Raw genomic sequence first — 10,014 nt, 5'->3', positions numbered from 1 at the left:
AAGTAGCCTATAGATTCTTTTTTGTTATGTCGCAGTTCAATTTGGCTAAGGGTGTTTGTCCCCCCCCCCTCCTTCTAAGACGTATTCAGTCTCATATTTTCTTTTTCTTTTCTTTTAGCTTATGAGGTCTTTAGGGAAATTAATGATCTTCCAAAAAGTGCGCATTGCGTTCCATAGATAATCCCGTATACGATATCCTTGTCTGCCTGTTCTTCTTGCCTTTCGCCAAGTGGAGAGAGAGAGAGAGCGAGAAAGGGGGGAATACTGCTTGATCGAGCCCTCTGATCGTCTCCGTGTTGTTTTACAGTAAGACGTTCCGCCCATTGATAATTAAACCGCCACGTCAGAGGCTAGTCTTCCACTGCGTTGCTCGTTGGCTGCATTCTCCTCCCGTCCTGCTCCAATGCATTGCAGTGCTGGGCAGGAAAATCTGACAGATGTAGTAGGCTAGACCAGTGGTTCTCAACCTGTGGGTCGGTATCCCCAGGGGGGTCCCCAGATGACAGTGAAGTGACAATTTAAGGACTTTTAAGACCGTTTTAATACCTAAAAAAAGACCATTACTGCATCAAAAGTAATCAACAAACTACTAAATCTGGTCAAACATTGGCCAAATTGTCCATTAATATAAGTAAGAGGCGAAACTTGTGAAAATAGCAGATCTACAAGCTCACAATGCCTTGCGCATTTTAAAAAAAAACGTATTTATCTGTGGAAAGTTGAATGCCTCAACTCCTACATTCCAAGTGCTTATCAGGGTGGGGGGTCCGCGGTTCAAATATGATTATTTTGGGAGGTCACTCACAGCCTGAAAAGGTTGAGATTGGAACCTGTAGTAGTAGTGCGCGCAGACCGTCCTCAAGAGCAATCATGGATGCATCATGGTCTCAGGTCGCTGTCCATGGTAGCATTTCCCACCATCATACAGCCTGTGCCTGCTATATGTGACAGAGGAGGCAAACAGGAGAGTTGGTCCTGAATGCCTCAATGACTTGCACAGCCAAGAATGTGATCGATTTTGACATTTGCATACTGTATCATACGAAATACATACCATCGATAAAATACATCTATGATAGTCTTGATCCAAGGCTATAGGTCAACTGGACAGCTTTTCAAGAAGCGCACACTTTGGGGTGGGTCTCCAATTCCCATACATTTTGACACCTGTAGGCTATTGCACCCCTTAAACCTGTTAAGTACAATTTATTTGTAGAGCACCCTTCGGTCACAAAGTGCTTCACAGGTTTAAAATACACAAAAGCATATATCATTAATCAAATTAAAAGACCCAATAAAACAATCACCAGCCAATGGACCAGCAAATCACAATACAGGATGTAGGCCCATTATTTCAAATTAGAAGCACTTTTAGATGTTTAGATGTTATGAGAGGAGACTATTTAGAAAGTTATAGAAATGTTTTGTAAATATGTTTTTATGACAGCTATGATATGCTAAACAGGGTTGAGGACAGTGTACAGCAACTTGCTATGGGCCTGGTCTTCAAGATACGCCACAACATTGGGATCCCCCTGTATTTGTCTAAATACCTCCTAAATGTTAATGAAGTCCATGATCATAACATAGAGGCAGCTCCACAAATCATGTGCAACCCAGATTTGGCTCAACAAAGGGAATGAACTCGTTCTCATGCTATTCATCAAAAATGTGGAACGCCCTACCAAAAGGAGTAAAGGAGTGCAAAACCCTACTCACTTTCAAAACTGCCCCAAAGATACACCTTCAGGAGGCTGCAATTCGAAAATGGCCCCTGTCTAAGTCTTAACCTACCCCCCCTCCCAGTTTAGTAGACCTTGTATTGTGAATTTCTTGTACTTCCATGTACTGATGTTCTCATGTCTTACTAAATAAAGTACATCAATCAATCAATCGGTCAGGTACTAGGACTACCAACCAAAAGAGATATATACTGCAGTGGTTCTCAAGTGGGCTCCAGGGGCTCTCAGGGATCCTTGAGGGGGTTCTAAATTGACCCTTACAAGTCTGTAACTCTGACAGTAAACAAATGGAACCAAATTTGGTTCCATTTGTTTACTGTCAGAGTTAAGGGGGGTCCTTTAAATCTTGAAAGTTTGAGAACCACTGATTTACTGCCACCTAGTGGGTTGTTATAACACATACAGCCTAGTGTGGTGGATATCCTCATGGTTCGTCATCATGACTCATCACAGCGCCAAGGACCTGAATTGCCAGTATCTGGTATGACACTAACTAAAGTTTTCAAAAAATTGTAGTGGAGTAAAAGTACAATATTTGCCTCTGAGATGTAGTGGAGTATAAGTACTAGTTACTTTGTAGATTTGGATTATTGCAAAACATTAACCACTTTGGCCCTTTATACATTTCTGACATTTGAAAATAGCCGATCTACAAACTCACAATGATAGCATGCACTGTGAGTTTGTATCTGCTATTTTCCAAAGATTTTTATACATTTGAAAACTTGTGAAATGGGACATTCTGCATTATGAGTACTTTCTACTTTTGGTACTTTACGTGTAAGTACTTTTGATACCAAGACTTTTACTTAAGTAAAAGTATTGATACTTTTACTTAAGTAAAACATGTGAGTACTTTTTCCAACACTGCTTTTCTCAAGTACTGTACCTTTTACTGTACAATTTTGAGGTATTATTACTTTACTGGTGTATTTCCAATTGTCAATATACTTTACTTTTACTCCACTACAATTACTTGAAAACTTTAGTTACAGTTACTTTGTAGATTTTAATTACTAGCCTACTACAAAACCACTTCAGCCCTATCTACCTAACGGTAGATTTTAATGCAGTGTGGTGTGGTGTGGTTCTTAAGCTGCAGTGGAAAAGGGGCTTATGAGAGAGTCTGAATCATTCACATGTTTATGATGTCTCTATGAGAGAGTCTGAATCATTCACATGTTTATGATGTCTCTATGAGAGAGTCTGAATCATTCCCATGTTTATGATGTCTCTATGAGAGCGTCTGAATCATTCACATGTTTATGATCATGTTTATGATGTCCAAGTGAGTGCAAAGATCCTCTGAGAGAGCATGATGCATACGGCCAGTGGTTTTCAAACTTTTTTGTTTGTTTTATTAATTATTTTTTTTTTTTATCCCACGATTTTGTAACCCTTTTTCATCCGGTGCCAATTTTCTAAGTGATCCTGGGTGCTACACTCCCCCCACAACCTAGGGAGCCCAGGGCCGAGCTTTCCGTCTCTCTCTCTCCCTCCTTCCCTCCACACAGACAATCTCTGCCTACGAGGCGGGTTGATATAGACAACTTTATCATCGGAGATGACGTAACGATTATGTCATCGTTATGTCACCCTTAGCACTGCCTGTGTCCCCATGTATGGAGTTCCATGTTAGCCATTCCCAAATATGGAGTCCAGGAGGCCAGTCTATGACATCAGTACTATAACATCATATTAATGACATCAGATATGACTGATGTCCCACCTATGTGTCCCCCTGTACGTCACTCCCTCAAGCCTCTGGTGATACGCATGATGATTCAGACCGGTCAGACGGTTCTCAAGATATACGAGGACACACAAACAGACACACAGACAGACACACGGACAGACACACAGAATCTCTTCCGTGTTATATAGATAATGATAAACTAGGCCGATGCCGGGTGGGAACACATGACCCCCGGTTATGTAATACCTGTTGTACCCGTCATACTTCTCAGAGTACCAGTTGTACCCCTCTGTCTGTCTGTGCCCCTTTTATACCCATATATGGAGATCTCTGTATGTCAGTTTCGGAGCGTTATAACCTTCACGCCATATTAGGGCATCAGCTTCCCTGATTGGCCAAGCTTCACGTGATGTCATCTATATATACAATTTGAATCCTGCGCCATGTCGGTTGTCAGTATGTATGTAGCCAGTGTGACGTAATCTGACATCACGCCAGTGTGACGTAATCTGACATCACGATGAGACGGTCGTCCCGAATATGGACACAGCGCCAGTGTGACGTAATCTCACGGCATGACATCACATCCTACCTATAAATTCTAGGGGAGCACAAAACTCTCTCTCACACTGTGAGGTGCCTGTCATGGGGCACTGCCAAGTGGACAACGCGTCGCGCTAGACGTTCGGGCCGCTACGCGGCCCGAACTTTATATTATACAATATAAAGTTGTAGTCCATCAATTTCTTCAAATTGTTCTGGTTGCGACAGAAATAACAAGCCTGATACTGAACTGAATTGCATGTGTTTCCCCGTAACTGTCAGGAACGAACCCCTAAAGATCTTTTACAGAGCAAGATTCAATTAAAAATCACTTTGATCCACAGTGGTGCTGGTGAGTGAAATGTTTGGCCAGATGAATTCTGTAAAAGGAGCATCGAGGACGTTCTGCCATGCAGCCGTGGTGGTGGGGAACAAGGTCTACTCCTTTGGAGGGACACAGGGGTATGGAACTCTGTCCTCGGGCCAGATTGATGTGCACATCTTGCACACTGATAAAGACTCTTTCTGCTGGAAGACATTGCCCCCAGGGATTGTTAACAGTGAACAGCCTGAGGTTCCCACTAAGCGCCTCAAACACACGGCTGTGCTCATAGAAAACACCATCTACCTGTGGGGGGTGTATAAATACAGTGGAGAGAAATCTGAGCCGGAGGAATGCAACCAACTGTGGGGATTTGATGTCGACACTCACACATGGTTAAAGCTTCAGACTTATGGGGATGTTCTAAAGGTGATGTGTTGCCATTCTGCCTGTGTCCTGGATAAGGTCATGTATATCTATGGAATTTGGGAGGAGTGGCAAAAAGACTATTCCTCCATTGCACATATTACGATCTACAAGTTGGACACCGCCACAATGATTTGTACTTTAATTAACGCCAAAGGCGACCAACCACCTGTTTCAAGAAGCCACTCTGCCACCATGATCGGGACAAAGATGTTTGTATTCGGGGGCTCCTCGAGGGGCGAGGACGGAACAGGATGGTACAGCGACATCACAGTGTTGACACAGAGACCAACGACTGGAAGAGCATTCCTGTACCTGGAGATGAACAAGTTCCCACAGGACGTGATGAACATTCAGCATTTGCCTTCAAAGGAGAGCTGTACATATTTGGTGGCAGGAACTACGAAGAAGAAGAGTTACAGTTATTCAATGATCTGTGGAAATTCAATCCAGAGACCTCCTCCTGGAAGAGGGTTGAGCCCAACGGGAATGGCCCATGTGTGAGAGGGGATGTGCTGTTGCATGGTGGGAGGTCGTATCATCTTCTTTGGAGGAATTGAAAACTCAAAGGGTGTTAATGATGATGTTAATGACCAGGTTTCATTATCATCATCCAAAGAGGATGATGATGACCTGTGTTTCTTAGATTTGGAGGCCAGGTTTGACAACGCCTTGCAATTTAGTCGAGCAAGATCTTTTCTGTACTTAGTCCCCTCCTTTTCACCATTTACATGATCCTCCACCATGGTCTAAATTTCCATTGCTATGCTGTTGACACCCAGCTCAGCTGTATCTCAGCACTACACCAGCCACATGCTCCCTCCACAGTCCATTGTAAACTGCCTACTTGGAATAAAAACCTGGATGACCATCCTTTTTCTCACCAGACTGACTGAAGGACGCTTCTGTGAACAATGTCAACTGGCACTGGTTTCTCATCCGGTAATCTGGGGTCTACTCGCGGCGCCCTGAGTAAAGCTATCAGGAGGTTGAAAGATGGCTTTCACTGCAAAGATGGAAGACCAGTTCAACAGTGGTGACATCAGGGGCACGTGGCAGGCAGTACACACCTTGACGGACGGCAAAGCAAAAACAGAAGTGAAGTGAACCCGCATGTGTCCCTCCTAAACAAACTGAACATCTACCGCTGGTTCGAGACCAGTTCCATCTGCGGCATCCAACCGGGGTCATCAGCGACTGAGAGCACTTACATAAACCAGACAGCCAGAGACCTATAGCTACACCCAAACGACTGGATACTAGACTATTCACTAGAATGGCATTATGCATTATGACATCACTAAATGGCACTTCTCCATTGAAATGACCCAAAAAACGGGGGGAATAATAATAACTAGAAAGTACTGTTCCTGAAGAAACAGTGTGGGATCGCTAAGAATGTTGAGCTGCATTGAGTATTGATAGTGTTAGTAGTGTTATAGTAGGCTCATAATACAATGACATCAGTATTATGACGTCACTAGAATGGCATTATTCATTATGACGTCACTAAATGGCACTTCTCCATTGAAATGACCCAGAAAACGGGGGGAATAATAATAATAACTAGAAAAAGTGCTCCTCGGAGCACAAGTCTCCGCCAGCAGACTTGTGTTGGGAATGTTGGGAATGTTCTAATTCTTATGTTCTAATGTGTCATAGTAACATGACACAAGTGTCCTATCCGTCCTGTCTGTATAAGTGTCCTATCCGTCCTGTCTGTATAAGTGTCCTATCTGTCCTGTCTGTGTAAGTGTCCTATCCAATTGTTACAGTATCAGCCATTTCGTGATTATTCCTGTCTTACCTCACTTTGAAAGAGGCTAAGACTCTTTCAAAGTGACACATGTATTTATAGGCCGCTATACGTCACTAGCCAATCAGATCACACTATTTCACCGTATTGTCACGTGTCACGTGAGGCTTGACCAATGTTAGCTTGGCCGAGGGGGGGGGACGGAAAGTGAAAACAATGTCTCCTGGCGGAGACAATAACTAGAAAATGTGCTCCTCGGAGCACAAGTCTCCGCCAGCAAATATTGGAATTTATTCCAAGATTGGAACTTTGATGATAGTGTGTGCGTCAGATGGCACATTGACTGCATTACCGTGGATTGCCTTTTGTCTGCCTCTTGGCAAGCCAACAAGTTTCATGAAGGCAATACGTTGACTTACCAACCTTTCCTCTAACGGGTGCAAATCCTGCAGTTCTCGGGGTATGGCATCCAGTAATAAGTTGTTAGCCCAAGCCTGTGCACAGACTCTTGTACTCTTTCTTCCAGAGAATGTAGCAATCTTTGCTGTGTCATGTTGTCAGCATTTGTGGCTCGTCTTTGTTTTTTGTCATTTAGGGATTCAAGTGGTCCTTGTCTCTGTTTCTTAGCCTTGTCTCTGTTTCTTAGCTTTGGCCTTCTGCTGTTGGCCTTCTGCTGTCTTCATGAGGTTTCAGACGATAATTTCCTGCTTCTTCAGTTTGCGTAATGAGAGTTAGTTGCATTGTGTGATCTCAGCTGTAATCTCAGTTTGTACTGAAAAGTGCTGTTCCTGACTGTTCCTGAGCACAAGTCTCCGCCAGCAGCAGGATTTTTGGTATTAAGGAATTTATTCCAAGATTGGACCTTTTTCTGCTAATATCTCCTGACTAAATGTTAGCTTGGCTGATGGCACTGATGTCACTTAGGAACGCTGCGGTTCCGAAGTGATTCACCTATTTATAGGTATGTATTTCGTCATGCGTCTCGCTAGCCAATCAAAGCACACCGTTTCAACATATTGTCACGTGTCACATGAAGCTTGACCAATGTTAGCTTGGCTAGGGGGGGGACACATCGAAAATCAAACGAAAACATACTCTCCACCATGCCTTCGGCCTGGCGGAGACAATAATAATAAATAGTGAAGATAACATTAGTGTGATCTCTAAAGCGATCCCACAACGAGAATGGCATTACCATTCACTAGAATGGCAGATCTACAAGCTCATATATAATTTTGTAGATCTGCTATTTTTGAAAAATCGTGAACATTTTTGCAAATCTTGGAATATATATACTGTATATATATATATATATATATATATATATATATATATATATATATATATATATATATATATATATATATATATATATATATATATCGTGATTCTAATCATACCGTGAGTTGAGTGAATGTTACATGCCTAATTATATATAATTTAACCCATTAAGATCTGAAGCTGATTACAAATGTCTTCTGAATCCCAACAGTATTCTGAAAAAACGTATGTTTCTATATCAGTGGTGCTCAAACTTTTTCATGTCAAGGACCCCCAAAATTACATGTATTTGGCCACCGACCCCTATCTCAAAATATTTTGTTCCAGGGACCCCCCAGAAGCACAGATTCGAGTTAAAAATGTTCACTTTAAAACAATATAATATTCAAAGATTTGCACACATTTTCACGATTTATCAAAAATAGCAGATCTATAAGCTCATAGCGCAGCACTCGTTGCCACGCTACGAGCTTGTAGATCTGCCATTTTTGAATAGCCAAATAGTAAAATAATGCTTTTTAGCTCAAATCAAAAAGTGACACAGATGCAGTTCTAGGTCTTAATGGGTTTAAAAACTGCGAAAATAGCCAATTTACAATCTCATTGTGAGCTTGTGGATCTGCTATTTTCACTATGTATATATTTTGTTTTTGAATAATTCTTCATTAATCGTAATCAAGGCATAAGGCCAAACTAATCACACTCTCAGAGTGTGGTCCTGGGACAGGTGTGTAACACTGAGAGTGTACAAATAAGGGTACATTTGGTTCCATTTGTACTCTCTCAAAGTGTTGAGGGTCCTTGAAATTAAAACGTTTTAGAACCACTGTGCTACACTAAATGGACCAGAGCCTTCATTAGCATCATTGGTAATGCCTGTGAAGAAAGTAAGGAAGAGGCCCAATTTCTTTCCAATATGTCTGCTGTGCATAGAGCCTATTAGTTTGGACTCAGGCCAGGTGTGATTGCCTAAATCAGCCACCACCCACACCACACATTTCTAACTTGTATACATAGTCATGTTCATAGACAGAGATATGTATGAATAGAAATATCTATAGTTCTCAGTGAATGCATATAAATCAATGCCCCAAATAAATAAAAAATGCAAAGAAATATTTTTTCCAATGCTTTTTTTCTTGGGGTGACCTTTAAAGGGTTAAGTAAAGAAATGTACGTTTTTCCGATAATTATATGTGTTGTGTGAAGGTATATGGCTCCGGCCCTCGTGGGTTTGGGCCTATGCTTATACCCACAAGGGGTCGTCGTGGCCGTGGAAATGAAATCCACAGGTCACAGAAGTGGCACTTCTGTGGTGAAAACAATAAACTAAAATGTACCCGAATCATTCAAATCTAGCTCAATGTATTCATGCGTTCATAAATAAGATGTTTAATTTATTTCTAAATAAACATGGCTTTGTGAACTAACTTTCTTTCCTAGGGCCTATCTTAATTCATTTGTATTTATTTTGTAATAAGCATGCCTACGTTGTGGTCTCTATGGATACAAATATATAATAATAATAATAATAATAATAATAATAATAATAATAATAATAATAATAATAAAGTGTGCTGGATTATACTAATTAAATGTTAATTGATAAAGATAAATTCGTTTTGGGAAAAGTTTTTCACCATGCATTTCTTTTTTTTACTTATTAGATTTAATAAGACTTAATATTACTGCTATTTAATAAAAGTCTAATATTTATTCATTCGTTTATTTATTATTGGTTGTCATACTCATTTAGGCCTTTTTTTGTCTATCTGTCTTTCTTTCTTTCTTCCCCCTTTTAATTCTATTCCAAATCATTCCACTTTTAGGTATAGGCTAGGTTAAAAAATCACTCCCTCTGTCTCTCTTTGCTTCATCTATCATTCCACAAGGACAAGAGTCAACAGCCAGCTTAACATAATGTAATCAATCACTATTGATCCGTGAATTCGTTTGACCAGCTTGGTCTGTTTTAGGTTACAATTTTGGCCGGATTGTATGGAAGGAAAACGAACTGGATGCGTCGTTTTTCGTTAAAACAGGTGTTAGTTTAATTCCGTGTTCATGAAGTTATCTCGGATATTAAAGCAGCGCCTTCTTTAAGTTTCACCAATAGTCCGTCACTGTTCTCCTGTATAAACCCCTTCCCCCCCTCCATGTTTCATGATCACTCCAAACCATTCATTAGAACAGTGGTTCTCAACCTGTGGGTTGAGAACCACATGATTTTGGGGGGACCATTTAAGGA

The sequence above is a fragment of the Gymnoscopelus microlampas genome (genome assembly GCF_963454915.1).
Source record: "Gymnoscopelus microlampas genome assembly, chromosome: 3".
Taxonomy (NCBI): Eukaryota; Metazoa; Chordata; class Actinopteri; order Myctophiformes; family Myctophidae; genus Gymnoscopelus; species Gymnoscopelus microlampas.
Note: the sequence above shows the minus strand (reverse complement) of the source record.